General features: G+C 40.9%; 1 protein-coding gene and 1 pseudogene across 1 annotated transcript in view; both read left to right on the top strand.

Annotated features, from left to right (window-relative positions):
* LOC122706479 overlaps positions 1-20,867 on the top strand; it is a 143,812-nt gene that overhangs the window by 114,545 nt on the left and 8,400 nt on the right. The gene's annotated exons all lie outside the window — the stretch shown is intronic.
* On the top strand, positions 7,631-16,285 carry LOC122676949 (annotated as a pseudogene).

Below are 20,867 nucleotides of genomic sequence, written 5' to 3' on the forward strand. Positions count from 1 at the left end.
TATAAAGAATTGTGGTCAAAAATGGGAAGCTATTAAGTGAAATGAAACTTGGAAATTAAGACAAAAATCTCTTAAATCTTCCATTACAGAGCTGTAACTTCCTAGACAACCTGCTCATGTTGGTGGTAGGAATGGTACAGACAGGAGACTGAATGAGAGAGTGGAATTGTTGGAGGAAGAAAGGAACGGGACCAGCGTGGTTTCAGATCTCACTAGACCCCTTTGATACAAATTCCTCTCATGTGGGTATACACACACAGACACACACACACAAAAGTATGCATCAATATATACATACACAAAAATATGTGTATATATATGTGTGTGTGTGCTTCATATATATGTCTTTACATATTTCATTCTGGTGAAGTCACACCATGGTTTACACTTGTTATCCACGAAGTTGTTGTTTGAAAATAATTCAACTCCCCAAATATGAATTTCATACCTTCATTTCATGAACAATATAATAGTCCTAATTTAATTGACCCATCCGGGCTCATCACCCACTAGATTTAGTTGTCTGTCTGAATTTGCCTGCATTCACCCTGTGACACTTCAGAAAGCAGAGTCCTTCAGATTCCATTTTTCAACACGGGACACTCAGGATCCCCTAAATACCACTGATTGCACTGAGATAACCCTCTAGTCTCTGATAGGTATTATCAATCTCATCTGAACTAAAATTATTTCACATTTTTTTCTTTTCATTCAGTTCTGCATGAAATTTTTCTTTCAGAATATTTTTATTTGCTAATTTTTTGTTTTGTTATTCTGTTTAGGTTACACACTAATGCTTTTCTTTTTATGTCTGTAACTCCACACACAATAGCTGTTGGTGGTTTTTCTCTAAGACTCTATACCTGTTCCTCATTCTTTGCATATGACCTCATACCCTCTCATTATATTATTCAATATGTATGCACAGTGGAAATATTGATGCTAGGCTGTGGAGTTAGTGATTATATCATTGTTTTGTACAATACAGGATTGATTAGAAAATAATAGACAATTTGTGAAAGAAATATTGTCTGTTAAGTTTGAGCAACTAGCTCTTCAGGTTTTCTTTATGATACTGTGTCTGCATTCCAGTCCTCAAAACATTTTTCTATTTATTTAATGATGGGCTATGACACGTCACTCAGGGAAGGTTACTAGATGAGAAAATTTATTTATTTTTCAATTTTCACTGGAATATCCTTGATTTTGAAGGTTGTGTTAGTTTCTCTTGTACAGTCTGGTGAATCAATTATATAAATGCGTGTACCCACTCTTTTTTTAAAGATTTTTTCCCCATGGAGATCATCACAGAGTATAGAATAGAATTTCCCATGCTACACAGCAGGTCCTTATTTATTACAGCTTTATGCATAGGAATGGGTGTATGATCATCCAGATCTCCACTTTATCCCTCCCATCCTCCACCCTGTTTCTTATCGCCTGGTACCTTAAGCTTGCTTTCTCCATCTGTGTCTTTCTTCTGTAAATAACCTCATTTGTACCATTATTGTAGATTCCACATATGGTCAATATCACATGCTATTTATGTCTCTTTTTCTGACTCAGTCGCTTCTCCCCTGAGTTCACCCTGACAGAGAGCCACCCTCGGGGCCTCGCACAGGAAGATTCGGCGGGCGGCAGGAGCAATGCGGGGACCCTGCAGGGTTCAGGCGCCTGCGGAGCTCCTGAGAGCCCGATGAGGCCGCAGCCGCGGAATCCCCACGGACCCCCTCCGGCTCAGTGGTCCAGCACCCTTGTTTCCAACACTGACTCTCACCAAGACCTGCACATGGTGTCTGCAGATCTGAGTTGTTTTCTGACACTCGGGCCACGTCCATCGGGAGACAGTATCCTCAGGACGGACCGGACTCCGGGGCCCCATCAGGCACTTGCAGACAAAAAGATGCTGGGGTTCCCTGGAGCAGCCCGTTTAAGATCCGGGAATACGGCCGTCCTCCCATCGCCACGCACGTCCTCCTGACTCCCTACTGGGCCTGTGGACTCCTGGGAGTTCAGAAGCCAAGATCCTTCCCAGAAACGCGGGCTCTGAGCCTTGCGGCCGTGCGGACTTGGCGTCCCTCCCGGAGCCCCCGGAGCGGATGTCCGAGCGCCTCCAGCCCCGCGCCCCCCTTGGGAGCGTCCCTCAGCGGCGGGGCCGGAGCCCACTGACCATCAGGACGGCCCGGGCTCAGACCCCGGCAGACCCGGTTCTCCTGAAAGACACGCTGCTCTGGTGGTCTCTGTGGAAGGAGGTGGCTCCATCAGCGGGGATGCCAGAGAAAGGACAGAGTCTAAGGTCTCCCCAGGACTCCAAACGCCCGTCTCCGGGGGAAGCCTTGGCCCTGAGTCGGGGTTGGGGCTGCTTGTCTCTAGCCCTGCGGGTCAGAGGGGCCTGAGGACCGCTTTCTGCTCTCCCTCCCGCTGCGGTGGCCTGGAATTCTGGGCTGTAGGAGTTCAAACTATGGAGCTGAAGTCTTTATATACTACTTTTTGGTTCAAAATTTTTCTGTAGCAACATTTAGATTTTTTGCTAGATGTTTATTTTTTAAAAGAAAAAATCAGTAATGGTGATTTCAAAACATCACACTTGTATGCTCCTCTGAAAGGCTCACATTGTGAATGGTAATTTTCTGACTGAGAATGTTATCCAAGGAAGAAAGAGGAACATCAGGTCAGTTAATGGCATTTCCATATCCTCAGAGAGAAAGTCTCTCTACTCAGTGAGTTGGTTCAGTTTCCCTTCTCCAAGGAAAGACAGAGAACAAATCGCAGAGAGTTCAGACTGACTTTTCTAGGAAGAACAAAGTTATTAGTGTCACTACAGCATATAGAAACACCTCCAGTCACATAAAGAAAGTAAAACAAAAGCAAGAGAGGTATATTATAAACTGTGAAGTCTGATTTAATGTCAGCCTCTTGAGGGCTTCCCAGGAGGCTCAGTGGCAAAAAAATATCTGCCTACCAATGCAGCTGACAAAGATCTGGTTTGATCTCTGGGTCAGGAAGATTCGGTGGAAAAGGAAATGGCAACCTCCTCCAATATTCTTACCTGGGAAACCCCATGGACAGAGGAGCCTGGCAGGCTAGTCCATGGAGTCACAGAGTCAGAAACAATTGAGCACGCACATGCTCTGTGGTCTTGATACTTTATTTCAGGACTCACCCAAAACACTATTTTTATCTTTTAGTAGAAAGTTTTTCTTGTGTCCCTTTTGTTAAACGCATGGAGCATGTAGATGGCACTTTGTTATCACATGGATACTTATTGGGGGGTTTTCTCTACCTATTACATTTTTCAAAGGTCCAAAAGTTTGACAGCAATTCGTCAGTGAATACAGGAAACTTCAAAAAGGATGTTCTGGATAACCACGTTCACATATCTCTTGCCTTTCAGTTAGTTGATATTGATCTAATATTTAGATTCTGCATATGATCCTTACAATTATTCGGCCAAAGACAAATTTAATCTTTTTTGTCAATTCTTCCTGATTTTACAAATAATAAATATTCATTGTGCAGTGAATAATAGATTCAGTTATAATACAGAAAATTGAAAACCAGCAATGGCACCTTTGGGAATATAAAATCTTACCATATTATGTTCTCAAAATATAAATTATATCCAACTTAAACTTTCCTATTTTTATCAGACATTATTTCAATTTTCAACTCATTGAACTTCATTCCCTTCCCTTATTCCATGTCAGGTAAGGTAAAGATCTCTGCATTTTAGAGAACAAGTGGGCTTGCTGTGATGGAACAAGCTGAGACACTGCTACTCCTAGAAGGAAAATCACAGTCCCTTTTCTCACTTGTGAGCTTCCCAGGTGGGGCTAGTGGTAAAAAACCTGCAGATTCAGGACACATAAGAGCTGAGGGTTCGATCCCTTGTTTGGGAAGATCCCCTGGAGGAGGGCATGACAATCCACTCCAGTATTCTTGCCTAGAGAATCCCACAGACAGAAGAGTCTGGTGGGCTACAGTCCGTGGGGTCGCAAAGAGTCTGATGCAACTGAAGAGACTTAGCATGAACGCATTCTCACTTGTTACTGGTGAGATTACTGGTTGCTGCAATTAGGGCTATCATATAGTTTGTGAAATGAAGATATGAAATTCAATCCTGGCTGTTGAGGGAAACTACTTGACTGCCTTGAGGAGAAGGTCCTCACAAGGAACTGGCGAAGAGCCAGGGCCACCAGGCATGTCTCTGTGTTTTGCCCTGGGAAACATTTCCTGCACCTTCTAGCTGGTCATCACACAAGTTTAGAGTACGAACAGACCTCGCACCTAATGAACTCTTGTCCATCTGGTTTCAACTAGATATCTGAAAGCCACGAGGACCAAAACACAACACTCTTATGCTAGGTGTCAAAGCCAGGACTTAAGACCCCATGGACACTCCATACCCTTTAGCTATTTTCAGATGGCTGCCCACCGACCCTCCCCATCTCCTCCTACAAGATAAACACATCTGCGACCCCATCCTAAGGGAGCTGGGAGGGAAGAAAGGAGGGAGGAGGGAGCCTCCCCAGCACAGACAATCAGAGACTTGGCCTTGACTTGGGTTGTTAAGATAGGACCGCCTCCCTTCTCTGGCTGGCGGGAACAATGACCCTTGGGAGCTCAAGTCCCGGGGGAGGAAGAACTTATGGCTTTTAAGACTGCATGAGAATAGTGCTGAGAATAACAAGCTTGCCTTGAGTAAAACAGATTGTCTTTTGATCCTGAGAAAATAGAGTCTATGTGTCTCATGAACTTTGTAAACTTGCTGTTATCAACTTTGTATGTGCTCAAGCTCTATCTGTGTAACCTTGATTTTTGTAAGCTCTTTCCTTGCTCTCATGTATAAAACGAGACTCGATGTAGAAGTCAAGTTTTGTCAGTCTCCCACAGAGGCTGTCTGTGTCCTTTTTTCAGAGTATACTCCGCTGAACTTTCCACACCTGGAGAGTTCAGTTATTTCCAAACAACAACTTCTGGTTATGGTGGCCAGAGCAGTATGTGGTATTTTGGGGGAGTGTGAGTACCCAGGTTGAAGAATAGAATGTGAAGGACTCCTCATTCTGAAGAAATATCATTGAATAAATGCAGGCAAATTCAGAAAGGCAAGTAAATCTAGTGGGTGATAGGTCTAGATGGGTAGGTGCTATTACACTATAATATAGTTCATTAAATGGAGATGTGAAATTCATACTTGGATAGTTTATTTAAAAAAACTTCATGAATTACAAAGGTAAATTCATGGTGAGACTTTTCTCAGAGGTTGGATTGTGGCAATTGGATTAAGTAGGTTTCAAACGTTTGAATTCAATCATTGGCATCCTCATGTGTTTCCAACTCTGCAAAATCTAATCATGTGCACCTGTACCTTTTCATGGAGTTGATAACCCTATCACTTGGAAGAAATGGGCATGGTCATTGGAGAATATAAAGCATCCAGCAAGACCCAAGCTTAATCTTCTCTGGAGCCCAGAGCTGTGATGTTTGGAGTTGGCTGAGCTGTGGAGACTTTTGAAAGTTTCTGCCACCAGCAGTGGAGCACCTAAACCCTGAACTGAATTTGAGAGTTGCCTACTGAAAAAGAGTGGAAAATTTTATTAACTACAACCAAAGGTGAATTCTGATGAAGGTACAATGAAATTCTGATATGTTCAGTTAAAAGTAAAACTTTAATGGCAGTCTTGGACACAAAAGCTAGTTGTATTTATTCTGTCAGTACTATCTATGTTTGAGCACTTCCTCAAGTACAGATTCCATGTAGGATTTGCAGACAACTCTTATTTTTACCCACACTATATCAAGTAACCTCCTTATAAAATGTGGGTAAAAATAGAAAATTAGTAAATATTGTTGAGACAAATAAAGCAGTTAATCCATAGAAAAGGATTTAATTCAATGAGAAATACTAGGCAACACATATTAAGTTCTCCTATTATTGTTTTAATATCATCATGGTCATTGATGTTATCAGTCTACAAATGATGTTACCAGTCTACAATTCATGCTAACTATTGTTTCCTGATTATTGTGATACTTGAACATTCACCAGTTCAAAATATGGCATGCTCTGATGATATTAACTGGCTCCAGGAAAACTTGCTTTCCTGAACTAGAAGTGACTTTTTTTTTCTTCTTTTTGTCTTGAAAGGAGGAGTTTTGTTATTTAAGTTGGAAGCAAGCTCTGAACTCTTTAGGGTTAAGACATCAGATTAAAGCCAACATTGATTGTATGAAGTTTCATTTCTTTGTAAACAAATTCCTTTGTCTTTAGAAAAGCACTTCTATTACTTTGATGACAGAAGGAACTGAGGCCATGAGGAGAGAAACGAAGGGTGTGCTAGTGTGGGTTCCAGTCAGGGAGTCATGGAGATCGAGAGAGACAGACTGAGGTTCTGTGTGTGCTTCCGTTTGAATCAGCTAATAAAGTAACTCTGCAGTCATCCCAACACTTACCCTCTGTTCTTATCTTTAAGGGCCTTCCCAGGTGGTTCCATGGTAAAGAATCCACCTGCCAATGCAGAAGATGCAGGAAACACTGGTTCAGCTGCTGAGTTGGGAAGATCCCTTGGAGAAGGGAATGGCAACCCTTTCCAGGATTCTTGCCTGGGAAATCCCAAGGGCAGACGAGCCTGGTGGGCTACAGTCCATAGCGTAGCAACAAGTCAGACAGGACTGAGCGCACGCACACTAATCTTGAAGCTTCTCCATGTATTAATAATTTTAGTATGACTGAAATCCTGGTTTATTTATTTTTTTTTCATTTATTTTTATTAGTTGGAGGCTAATTACTTCACAACATTGCAGTGGGTTTTGTCATACATTGACATGAATCAGCCATGGAGTTACATGTGTTCCCCATCCCGATCCCCCCTCCCACCTCCCTCTCCACCTGATTCCTCTGGGTCTTCCCAGTGCACCAGGCCCAAGCACTTGTCTCATGCATCCCACCTGGGCTGGTGATCTGTTTCACCATAGATAATATACATGCTGTTCTCTCGAAACATCCCACCCTCGCCTTCTCCCACAGAGTCCAAAAGTCTGTTCTGTACATCTGTGTCTCTTTTTCTGTTTTGCATATAGGGTTATCGTTACCATCTTTCTAAATTCCATATATATGTGTTAGTATGCTGTAATGATCTTTATCTTTCTGGCTTACTTCACTCTGTATAATGGGCTCCAGTTTCATCCATCTCATTAGAACTGATTCAAATAAATTCTTTTTAATGGCTGAGTAATATTCCATGGTGTATATGTACCATAGCTTCCTTATCCATTCATCTGCTGATGGGCATCTAGGTTGCTTCCATGTCCAGGCTATTATAAACAGTGCTGCGATGAACATTGGGGTGCACATGTCTCTTTCAGATCTGGTTTCCTCAGTGTGTATCCTGGTTTATTTTAAATGAAACAGTTGCTAAGGACTATTTTATTGTATTTCATCTTTTGTATAATAGTTCATAGCCAAGGTGTGTATAGCCATCATCTCTAGGTTTGTTCTGGGGAGGAAAGCAAATAGGAAAATTAGAGTTCAAGACAGGACTTTGTCCAAAAGATTTATTTTTCCTGATGAGGGCAGAAGAAAGACTTTTTCTCTTACCCTCTCTTCTTTCTTTCTTTAATTTTCAGAAACATGGTTTCAGACACACTGCAGGTCTTCCAGAGTGAACTCACCTGCTCCATCTACATGAACTGCTTCCTGGACCCCATCACCATAGACTGTGGGCACAGCTTCTGCCGTCCCTGTCTGAGCCTTTGCTGGGAAGAAGGCCAGACTCCAAGGAGCTGCCCTGAGTGCAGGGGAATAGCAGAGAGGCCTGATTTCAAAACCAATATTGTCCTCAAGAGGCTGGCTTCCCTTGCCAGACAGGCCAGAGCTGACCACGACCGCCGCTCTGAGGAGCAGATCTGTGAGACACACCAGGAAGCCAGAGGCCTCTTCTGTGAGGCTGCCCAGACCCTGCCCTGCGGGCCCTGCTCTGAACACCCCGAGCACGCAGCTCACAGCCACAGTCCGATACACAGGGCTGCTGAGGAGTCCCGGGTAGGTGATGCCTCTAGAGCAGTTTGGGATGTAGAGGCTCCTAAGTCAGAGAGGAAGATGAGAATGCTATTATGGTGATGGGATGGAGATAGTGGAGGTGGGATTTCTGAATGTGGATCCTCACATATAATGGGTCCTGTCAGTGTTGTTTGCCCAGTTGTCCACACGTGTGGAAATGCAGCCTCCCGGGGCGGGTGGCACCAGGGACACAGGCTTCTGATGGGAGCATGAGGCTCCTCTTACTCAGGCTATTAGAGTCTGAGTCTCAGTATCTTGGGGAATGGATTCCATTATCTGTAAAGTTCCCCCAGTTCTCTAGTATACAGTTCTATTCCTTGATATTCGAATATTGGCATCAAATTAAATTAATTTGGAAAAGTCTGGCGACAGCTTCCTAAATCAAGATTTCTGTGTAACTAATAAATGCCATTGCTCATGAATAAGGGGATTAAATTTATGGTGTCATCTTCTCTGTCACTAAATCCCATGGGTATTTTGCAGGAGAAACTCCTGAAGACAATGAGCTCTTTATGGAAAATGAGAGAAGAAATACAAATCAGCCTGAACCAGGAAGCTAACACAACTCAGTTCTTTGAGATAATAATAAAAATGTTCGTATTTATTTGTATAAATATTGATATAATTTTAGCCTAGATTTTTTAGGTCAATGTAAGTTCCTGTTAAAGGCTACTGGTCTCTTCCCTAGAGGAGTGGTTTCAAATGACTGATCAGTAACTGCAATTGGAACAGGCTAATATATGCTAGTTCAAAGAATGCTAGTATTTTGGGAGACCAAGCCATGAAATGTATTCCAAGGCCACACTTTGAAGACTGGAATAAGCCTTTTCAGACATGGGGTATCAGACACATCACACTAACTGTGACTGTGAGGAGAAGAGAGGAAGGGAGTCGTACCTAGAGGGGAAATGATGGCTCAGGGGTAAAGAATCTGCCTGCAATGCGGGAGCCACAACAGACGTGGAGTACATCCCTGGGTTGGGAAGATCCCCTGGAGGAGGAAATGACAACCCACCCCAGTATTCCTGCCTGGAGAATCCCATGGACAGAGGAGCCTGGCAAGCTATAGTCCACAAGGTCACAAAGAGTTGGGCACAACTGAAGAGAGCATGCAGGAAAAAAAAAATACATAAATAAAAAATGGGTTAACTTCATGAAGGAATATTGAGAAGAATCAGAGAAAGGAACAAGAGAAAAACAAGACTTAGGGTGGAGAGGAAATAATTGATGGAATAAGAACCCGGAAGAATCCTCCTTGGGAGACAGCCTGGGGTCCCTCAGATGACTTGATTTAAACAGGGAAAGAGATTAGGGATTCAGAAAAAGCATGGGCAATAAGGACATATTCAAGTCTCTTTGATGCATGTGGCAGTTTGTCAGGAACTTCCTTGATGACACTAAGGAAATAATATTTGAAGCTTTCTTTTGAATGTGAACATAAGTAATGCTTTGGAACCACTATCTCTAGGACTATGTGGCCTTAAGGAAGGTAATGATCAAGCTTAAGTATCAGAGGATACTTCGGTTGCTCCGGGACGAGGAGCAACTGCATCTGAGGGCCCTGGAGAAAGAAGCCAAGGAGATTTATGAACAACTCAAGGAGATTGTATTCAGAATGACTCAACAGAGGGAAAGTCTGAAAGAAATTGACAGAGAGCTGACAGAGATGTGCCACATGCTGGACATGGAGCTGCTCCAGGTGAGAAAGGAGGGTCCATCCTCAGAGAGAGAAACACTCTTCTAGACCAGCTGCTGTGACACTGAAGTATTACCTATCCAGACAGGTGGTAACACAATCAGCAAGATTCTGTGACCAAGGGAAAGTTAATTTTCTTGGAGTAAATCTCAGTATACATCCCACTATACCCTCAGCACTCTCTGCTATCCACACTTCCTGAAGACACTGAGGTTCTTCCTGTCACACAGGCAAGATGTTTAGAACTGGTATCAATTTTAATGCAATATATAATTATTTTATGCAATTGTCTGGTTTACCTTAATTGTTACCATAAATGATGAGATCATTTCTTGTCGACAGCACTGGGCAGTGAGTGACACTGGAAACCTAGATGTTGCTGCAGCATTGTGCAGACCCTTCCTGCCCCCTTTCCTTCCTTAATGAGACCTGAGGAATCCTATCATGTTTTAGGTTAGGGTTGGTTATGAAGATTGCTTCTGAGTGTTACTTAGAAGAGAATTAGAAAAACATGTCTTATTATGAAACAGGAATAGGAAAAGAGATGGAAACGGACAGAACTCTAATGATTAACATGATCTTTTTTTTTTTTTCCCTCTGCAGGGCTTGGAAAATGTACTGGAAATGTGAGTATACACTAACGATTTTTGATTTCTGAAACATTTTTGTCTTTTTGATGAGGTGGACCCACACTTCTTGCCTGGGATCTGGAGATTCATTTCAGGTCCTCCCCATATCTAAATCCCAGGATACAGGATCCTTTATACATTATGCCACAGTGTCTGCCGATAACTAATACGCATGCTCCTGTACACTTTGTCACCTCAAGACAACTTTACAACATATACTGTGTAAAGTAAATGCTGCATAAGTCATTCCCTGGTATGTGGCATTTTCAATTTTTACATTTTTGGAAGTTTCTGGAATTTTTTGTGAATTTTTCAACTCAGAACAAAGGCAAAGGGGAAGGAAGTTTACACTGGGATCTTGGGATTGACTGGTGCACACTGTATATGAAGTATATTTAGAACAGTAGCTCTAATCCTATTATAAAATAAAGGAATAAATAAGCAAATACATAGCCCAGAATGTACAGATGAATCCATGTGTGAATCCACAGGTACAGAACCCTAGCATATGGATTACCAACATTGTCTTTTTGGCTATTTCCTATTTTATTTCAAAAGAATTTCAAGGGTTTCTGACCCTTGGTCTCAGTAGTTTCCTTTCCATTTGACTGAAATCAAATATATCTGAAAACCTGCTGACATTCTGGGCTTTGTTCCACCACTCAACCCATTCTCTCCAGCCTGACCACAATAAAAATTAGCAAGGGATTTTTCTAGGACATCAGTGGAAGCACCTATCCTAGTGAGTTGAAAGATGAAAAAGGCATGAAAGAGGCATACTCCCTACCATGAAAAGAGAGACTGTGATTTTGTTAATACTGGGTAGCAGTGACTCAGCCCGTTCCATCACAGCAAGCCCCCTGCAGGCAGGACCTCACAGGGAGTGACTTTCTTCTGCCCAATGGGAAGTGAGACATTCAGGACCAGGGCAGCCAGGTTGGACCTGGGTCACCTTGCTGGACTTACAAGAGTAAACAAGTCTGGTCAGTGAGGACTTCTGTTTAGACACAGAATGCATCCTTGACTACTTTGTGAGTGAAGTCTCAAAAGCTTAGCCTGAATTTTTTGCTGTCTGTAAAATGCCCAGGATCTTTGAATTGATGGAATTGATGAAGGGAATGAAGTTTAGTGAGTGCAAGTTTGGAATATTGTCTGAGAAAAATGGGGAAAATGAAATTTGATGTGATTTATATTTAGTAAAATATATGGCAACATTTTTATATTCTCAAATGAGTAAAATATATTGTATAAGCAAATCACCAAAAGTAGGAGAATCCTGAGAACATATCAGATCCTGTAGTGAAGTCTGCTGTTTTGCATTGCTCGAGTGATTAGCCATTGGTCTTGACATGGAACCCATGTCCTTCGTTAGAGGACTGACGTGGCACAGATACAGAAGCCTCAACCCGTGAACCCAGAGCTCCCTTCCTGGCCTGTCGCTGGATTCCTAAACATGCTGAACAACTTCAGAAGTAAGAATAAGCCTTTTGGTGATCAGGACTACATTTCGTTAGAGCTTCTTGGGAACAACCCTTCTTTCATTTTTGTTGTTTTTCTTTTTTCGGATATGAAGGTGGTGCATAAATTCCTGAAGTTGTTAACATTTTTTCTACCTCTATCAGTTCAGTTCAGTCGCTCAGTCTTGTCTGGCTCTTTGTGACCACATGGACTGCAGCACAGCAGGCTTCCCTGTCCATCACCAACTCCTAGAGTTTACTCAAACTCATGTCCATTGAGTCAGTGATGCCACCCAACCATCTCATTCTGTCATTCCCTTTTCCTCCTGCCTTCAATTTTCCCCAGGATCAGGATCTTTTGAAATGAGTGAGTTCATCGTATCAGGTGCCAAAGTATTGGAGTTTCAGCCTTAGCATCAGTCCTTCCAATGAATATTCAGGACTGATTTCCTCTAGGATAGACTGGTTGGATCTCCTTGCAGACCAAGGGACTCTCAAGAGTCTTCTCCGACACCATAGTTTAAAAGCATCAGTTCCTCAGTGCTCAGCTTTCTTTATAGTCCAACTCTCACATCCATACATGACTACTGGAAAAACCATTGCCTTGACTAGATGTATTTTTGTTAGCAAAGTAATGTCTCCGCTTTTTAATATGCTGTCTAGGTTGGTCATAACTTTTCTTCCAAGGAGCAAGCATCTTTTTATTCCATGGCTACAGTCACCACTGCAGTGATTTTAGACCATCCCCCCAAATAGCCTATCACTGTTTTCATTGTTTCCCCATCTATTTGCCATGAAGTGATGGGACCAGATGCCATGATCTTAGTTTTCTGAATGTTGAGTTTTAAGCCAACGTTTTCACTCTCTCCTTTCATTTTCATCAAGAGGCTCTCTAGTTCTTCCCCTTCTGCCATAAGTGTGGTGTCATCTGCATATCTGAGGTTATTTATATTTCTCCCAACAGTCTTGATTCCAGCTTGTGCTTCATCTAGTCCAGCATTTCTCATGATGTACTCTGAATTTAAGTTAGATAAACAAGGTGATATTATATAGACTTGACTTATGCTTTTCCGGACTTGGAAACAGTCTTTTCTTCCAAGTCCAGTTCTAACTGTTGCTTCTTGTCCTGCATGCAGATTTCTCAGGAGACAGGTCAGGTGGTGTGGTATTCCCATTTCTTGAAGAATTTTCCACTTTTTTTGTGATCCACACAGTCAAAGGCTGTGTGGAATAAGCAATTAAGCAGAAATAGATGTTTTTCTGGAACTCTCTTTTTTTTTTAATGATCCAGCAGATGTTGTTAATTTGATCTCTGGTTCCTCTGGCTTTCCTAAACTCAGGTTGAACATCTGGAAGTCCAGGGTTCACATACTGTTGAAGCCTGGCTTGAAGAATTTTGAGCATTAATTTACTAGCATGTGTGATGAGTGCAATTGAGCAGTAGTCTGAGCATTCTTTGGGATTGGAATGAAAACTGACCTTTTCCAGTCCTGTGGCCACTGCTGAGTTTTCCAAAGTTGCTGGCATATTGAGTGAAGCACTTTCACAGCATCATCTTTTAGGATTTAAATCGCTCAACTGGATGTCCATCACCTCCACTAACTGGTTGTTTGTAGTGATGCTTCCTAAGGACCTCTTGACTTTGCATTCCACGATGACTGGCTCTAGGTGAGTTATCACACCATCTTAGTTATCTGGGTCATGAAAATCTTTTTTGTATAGTTCTTCTGTGTATTCTTACATCCTCTTCTTAATATCTTCTGCTTCTGTTAGGTCCATGCCATTTCTGTCCTTTATTGAGCCCATCTTTGCATGAAATGTTTCCTTAATATCTGATTTTCTTGAAGAGATCTCTAGTCTTTCCCATTATATTGTTTTCCTCTATTTCTTTGTATTGATCACCGAGGAAGGATTTTTTTTTTTTTAATCTCTCCTTGCTAATCTTTGGAACTCTACATTCAAATTGGTATATCTTTGCATTTCTCTTTTGCCTTTAAGTACTCTTCTTTTCACCATTAATTATAAAGCCTCCTCAGACAACCATATACCTTTTTGTGTTTCTTTTTCTTGGGGATGGTCTTGATCACTACTTCCTGTACAATGTCATGAACCTCTGTCCATAGTTCTTCAGGCATTCCCTCTATCAGATCTAATCCCCTGAATCTATTTGTCACTTCCACTGTATAATCATAAGGGATTTGATTTAGGCCATACCTGAATGTTCTAGTTGTTTTCCCTACTTTCTTCAATTTAAGACTGAATTTGGCAATAAGGAGTTCATGGTCTGAGCCACAGTCAGCTCCCGGTCTTGTTTTTGCTGACTGTGTAAAGCTTCTCCATCATTGGTTGCAAAGAATATAATCAATCCCACTTTGGTATTGACCATCTGGTGATCCATGTAGAGAAGTTGTTGTTGGAAGAGGGTGTTTGCTATGACCAGTGAGTTCTATTCTTAGATAAAATAGATAAAATTCTATTATCCTTTGCCCTGCTTCACTGTGTACTACAAGGCCAAATTTGCCTGCTACTCCAGGTATGCCTTGACTTCCTATTTTTGCATTCCTGTCCCCTATAATGAAAAGGACATCTTTGTTGGGTGTTAGTTCTAGAAGGTCTTGTAGGTCTTCATAGAACTGATCAATTTCATTTTTTTCAGCCTTACTGGTTGAGGCATAGACTTGGATTACTGTGCTATTGAATGGTTTGCCTTGTAAATGAACAGATCATTCTGTTTCTGAGACTGCATACAAGTACTGCATTTCAGACTCTTTTGTTGCCTCTATAGTCAGATTATAAACACCAAGTCTGATGTTTGCCACCTATAATTTCCTGAAAATGCAAAGCCAGATACACACACACACACACGTGTGTGTATATATATATATATATATATATATATATATATATATATATATCTGACATAGGATGAGACATAGGATGAGACATCTGACATAGGATGAGAAGAAGGAGAACAACAAGGCTGTTACTGTGATTATAAAGACACAGTATTTTAGTTCTGTGAATGACCATCAATATGTTGTTTACTCAGTTTATTTCACTCTTGAGCCTAATCTGTCATTGTTGCTTTTAATTTACTGTATGGGCTTCCCTGGTGGCTCAGATGATAAAGAGTCTGCCTGCAATGCAGGAAACCCAGGTTGGAGCCCTGGGTCGGGAAGATCCCTGGAGAAGGAAATGGAAATCCTCTCCAGTATTCTTGCCTGGAGAATTCCATGGATAGAGGAGCATGGTGGATACATACAGTCCACAGGGTCTCAAAGAGTCAAACAGGACTGAAGGACTAACACTTTCACTTTCACTTCATTATAACTAAAATTATTACACATTGCCCAAAGAATATTTATTATTTCTAAAATTAGGAATAAATGAGAGAAAAACTGAAATGGGCTTTGGCAGAAGAATTGTAATGCTCTCAATCTCACAACAACTTTAATGCAAGGGATGCATGAACACAGTCAGAACATCTTTTTTGAAGCTTCCAAATTATTCATAGATGATTTCTATCAATTTTTTGACCTTTGAAAATGTAATAGGTAGAGATTATATCCCCATAAATATCCACGTGATAACAAAGTGCCATCTGCAGTTTCCATAGTATTAAGTACAAACGACACAAGAAAAGTTTTCTAATATAAGAATACGTGTTTTTACGTGAGTCCTAGAATAAATATGAAGAGACTGACATAAGTCAGATTTCACCCAGTTCATGATATATGTCTTTTTTAAATTTTCTCTTTGATTTGATGTACTTCTGCATGCCACAGAGATAGTAATAACTTTTATTCTTCAGAGAAGAGTCACTCTAACTCCCTTTGCTGCCTTTGTTTTGATTTCCTTGGAGGAGGAAAATTAAAAAGCTTATTGTGTAGACAGCCTCTGCCTCTCAGAGACATGGAAATTCAACTGGCTGACACAATTTTTACTCTTTCCTCAGTGAATAATGTTCTGAGTTGGACAACGACCGTTCACCATGTGATCCTGGATGATGCAAGTGTGCTGTTTGAGGATGACCATCCCGGCGGGTCCAGACAGCCCCGGGGCGGGGCGTGTGCTGTGTCCTGGGGAGGTTGGGCCTTCACCTCCGTGAGGCAATACTGGGAGCTGGACGTGTCACTGTCCTCCAGCTGGGTTCTGGGGGTCTGTAAAAGCATCTTCACACGTGATACCAGTATCAGCATTGGTGCTGAAGAAGCATTTTTTTCTGTGTTCTACAAAGGTGAACAGTCAGTATATTCTGTCCACCACCTCCCCACCCTTCGTTCAGTTTGTGAAAAGGCCTCTGGGTAAGATTGGAGTGTTTTTGGATTATGACAAGGGAACTGTGAGCTTCTATGATGTTTTCAGAAGTTCCCTCATATATAGTTCCCTTCCTTCCGCCTTCTCCTCCCCTCTGATACCTTTCCTTTGCCTTAAATCTCCATGAATTGTCCAATTCTTGGACCATTTACTGGAGCTTCTTGTCTGGGGATAATGCTGCCCTTCACTTCTTGTGAGGACACAGGATACCTGACTGTGTCCATCAGCGCATCGTTATTTAATGTAACATAGTGACTGTATGTTTATAAAATGGCATAAATGTGTTGTATGCATAAATCTGTTATTAAACTTTAATAAATATTCATTATGAAGTATTTCATAGAATATAGTCAATTGCTTTTCTTTTTAAAATAAGGATTATATTAAACTAAAGTTTATGTACCATAAAGGTCACTACCTTTAAACTACATAATCAATGGTTTTAGAAATATACAAAATTGTAAAACCAAGACTGTTTCATTGCAGGACATATGGGTGAACTTCAAAAGGAACCAATGCCCAGTACCATTTACTCACTCTAGCATATACCATTTCATTACACTCTTCAGCAAACTTTTCTCAAGTTAGTAGATATTTTGACTACTTGAGGGAAATTCCTGTGATAGTTCAGACAGTTCTTATCTTATTTCATATCACTGTTACATTCCCACTCTCCGTGCAGTACTCAGAACAGAACACATAGAAGTGTGTGGTGAATCAGTGAAGAAATACATGAATTAAAGAGTTCATATAGACAAAAGCCCCAGATAATCACGATGGCATGATCATTCATCTAGAGCCAGACATCCAGGAATGTGAAGTCAAGTGGGCCTTAGGAAGTATCACTATGAACAAAGCTAGTGGAAGTGATGGAATTCCAGTTGAGCTAATTCAAATCTTAAAAGATGATGCTGTGAAAGTGCTGCACTCAATATGCCAGAATATTTGGAAAACTCAGCAGTGGCCACAGGACTGGAAAAGGTCAGTTTTCATTCCAATCCCAAAGAAAGGCAATGCCAAAGAATGCTCAAACTACCAGACAATTGTACTCATCTCACACGCTAGTAAAGTAATGCTCAAAATTCTCCAAGCCAGCCTTCAGCAATACGTGAACCATGAACTTCCAGATGTTCAAGCTGATTTAGAAAAAGCAGAGGGACAAGAGATCAAATTGCCAACATTCGCTGAATACTCAGAAAAGCAAGAGAGTTTCAGAAAAACATCTATTTCTGCTTTATTGACTATGCCAAAGGCTTTGATTCTGTGGATCACAATAAATGGCAGAAAATTCTTCAAGAGATTGGAATACCAGGAAACATGATCTGCCTCTTGAGAAACCTTTAATCAGATCAGGAAGCAACAGTTAGAACTGAACGTGGAAGAGACAGGTTTCAAATAGCAAAAGGAGTACCTCAAGGCTGTATATTGTCACCCTGCTTATTTAACTTATATGCAGAGTACATCATGAGAAATGCTGGGCTGGAGGAAGCACAAGCTGGAATTAAGATTGCCTGGAGAAATATCAATAACCTCAGATATGCAGATGACCACCCTTATGACAGAAAGTGAAGAAGAACTAAGAGCCTCTTGATGAAAGTGAAAGAGGAGAGTGGAAAAGTTGGCTTAAAGCTCAACATTTAGGAAACTAAGATCATGGCATCCGGTCCCATTACTTCATGGCAAATAGAACAGTAAACAGTGGAAATAGTGGCTGACTTTATTTTTCTGGGCTCCAAAATCAGTGCAGATGGTGATTGCAGCCATGAAATTAAAAGACACTTACTCCTTGGAAGGAAATTTATGACCAACCTAGACAGCATATTAAAAGTAGAGACATTAATTTGTCAACAAAGTTCTGTCTAGTCAAGGCTATGGTTTTTCCAGTAGCCATGTATGGATGTGATTTGGACTATAGGAAAGCTGAGTGTTGAAGAATTGATGCTTTTGCACTGTGGTGTTGTAGAAGACTCTTGAGAGTCCCTTGGACTGCAAGGAGATGCAACCAGTCCATCCTAAAGCAGATTAGTCCTGGGTGTTCATTGGAAGGTCTGGTGTTGAAGCTGAAACTCTAATACTTTGGCCACCTGATACGAAGAGCTGACTCATTGGAAAAGACCCTGATGCTGGGAAAGATTGAGGGCAGGAGGAGAAGGGGAAGACAGAGCATGAGATGGTTGGAGGGCATCACCGACTCAATGGACATGGGTTAGTGTGGACTCCCACTGTTGGTGATGGACAGGGAGGCCTGGTGTGCTGCGATTCATGGGGTTGCAAAGAGTTGGACACAACTGATAGACTGAACTGAACCGAATGGACAAAATATTATTCTTCTATTGACAAAAGTTTCCAAAAGACAGCTAACATAATAGATGTAAAGTACTAGGGATAAAGGCAAGAGTAGAGAGGAAACTGAGCTGCAGATTCACAGCTTAAGGAAATTCCACTATTTTGAGGTTAAAAATATCTATTACATAAGCTGTTGATTTTGAGTTTCCCCTAAGACAATCAGTCTCTTTTTGACAGATCTCAAAACCAGCTTCTCTGTTTATCTCATTGTATCTCTGGATCCTCTCTTCGACCCTCGGTCCTTCAGTTCACAGAAGGCCATTCTGTGTGGTATGGAATCCAAGGCCTTTCCTTTCAGCCATTTCTGTTTTCATTTTCACCTTTTTACTTCACTTTCCTGGATTATTTCTCTGATTCTAACTCTCTTGATTGAATAACTCATTTTTTTCTTAAGTTCCATCTAGGATAAGCCCTATAAAACTGGGTGGAAAACATGCTGAAGAGATAAGGGAATTTTGAAGAGTACAGATGTTGCATCTGAAATCCAAACATAAAGTTCAATTCAGGATTTGCAACAATTTTCATTTTATTTTTAAGGGTCAACTTAGATTATAGAAATGATATATAACCAGTGTGGTATGATTTTCTCATTTAGGAAATACAAGAAGAGGAATTTTCCTTCTGTGGAATCATTGCATCCCACACACTACAGAACTTCAAGAAAGAATTAACCTTCCATGTCTTTGCTATGAGGATGGTCAAGCTCTTAGGGTGGTGCTTGTATCACTGGTACCTTCTAAGTGGCTCCAAATTCTAGAAATGGAGTTTCCAGTGTCCAAGGAAGATCTTGTGAAATTACTAGAAGACATGTAGAATAGTCCCCTACTCAATGATGGCCACACATTCAAAATACCTCCATACCTGATAGACAGGGGAAAAGTTACTTATAATATACTTATAAGTATCTTACTTATAAGATACTTCTGGAGAAATGTGTATAATGGAATGATTAGAAACTTTTATAAGATGAGGAAACTGTGCATTTTAAGAGTTATTCCTGGAAATTAAGGAATATTTAAAAAGTCCTCACAAAAACAAAACACACATGTACACATGCACACACACACTATTCTAATTTACCCAAGAAGCCCCTGAAAGCTTACCCATTTTTTAAAGAAGTTATGGCCCTAATACTTCCCCAAACACCCCAAACTGAGTATCAGGGGCTGACAATGGTTCTGTCTGAGAAAGACAAGTAGTTCTCAGAGAACATAAAGCTGAAATACATTCAAGATTTCAAGGAGAAATAGGAGTCCGAGGAGAAAGTGGCTCATTTCAGGGAACATGATTCGAGTGTTCAATATTCCAAGACAATGGATGTTCCCAAAGAATATTCCAAGAGATTATGTGTCCAGTTTTCCAAGAAATCAGATGTCCCCAAAGGAATCCAAATGAAAGCCCACGAGAAGTTTTAGGACTATGTACAAGAGTTGAATCTCCCCCAGAAAACTATTTTTCCATGAGGGGTTCAATTCCATGGAGAGTCTAAAAACCCTTCCAAGGACAGAGGTCAGATTTTCCATGAGGATTCGTGGTCAAGTCTAGTTGCCAGAATCTCCCTGCAGGAGACTGGAGATTGGCAGATCCTGCCAAGGCATCCTGAAGAGTCAGAAACAGCGTTGTAAGAAACGGGCTGAGGAGGTGCAGAGACAGCACAAGGTGAACCTGGGTCCTCGGCTCTAGAGTTAGTGTCCTGAAGGACGTGCTGTAGATGGGGACTGTAGATCTGCCTGAACCTGGGCTCAGGGATTCCCTCATGCTCACGTTCTCACACTTTCTGTAAGTTGTCTCTCTTATGCAGCAGATTTTTTTTTTTCAACTTGTGAACCCACATGGAACCATTATTATTACCCAAGCCCATAGTTTTCACTATTGCTATATGAAAATATTTTTATTTTAAAACATAAAGGTCTTTGAATTAGATAGATACATATTAGGTAGATAGGCAGATAGCTAGTTATTTCAGACTCTTCAAAATATTTTTACATTTTACTTTATTAAATATTTGTGAAAGGTGATTTTGATTTTTTTTTTTAATATCAAGCAGTTAAGTAGTGCACAAGGCATTTGGTATTCAAAAAATGACCAATACATTTATTTCCCATGGAATGCTGTGCATGAAGTTTCATACACTGGTATGCTCTTTAATATATGCTTTTAGGATGCACTGTACATAAATGCTTTTGATTTCATAAAGTTTCAAGAAATTTTCAATTTTATATTCTTTTATTAATAGGTGACTAAAACATTGAATTTATTCAGAAAATTTCTTATCAGTTTGTGTCACTTGCTTCCCTACTTGGCTTTAATTTGCGAAACTAGGTCTAAGTTACAATTCTTCTTACCTAAAATCAGGAGACTTT

The sequence above is a fragment of the Cervus elaphus genome, chromosome 2, assembly GCF_910594005.1.
Source record: "Cervus elaphus chromosome 2, mCerEla1.1, whole genome shotgun sequence".
NCBI lineage: Eukaryota > Metazoa > Chordata > Mammalia > Artiodactyla > Cervidae > Cervus > Cervus elaphus.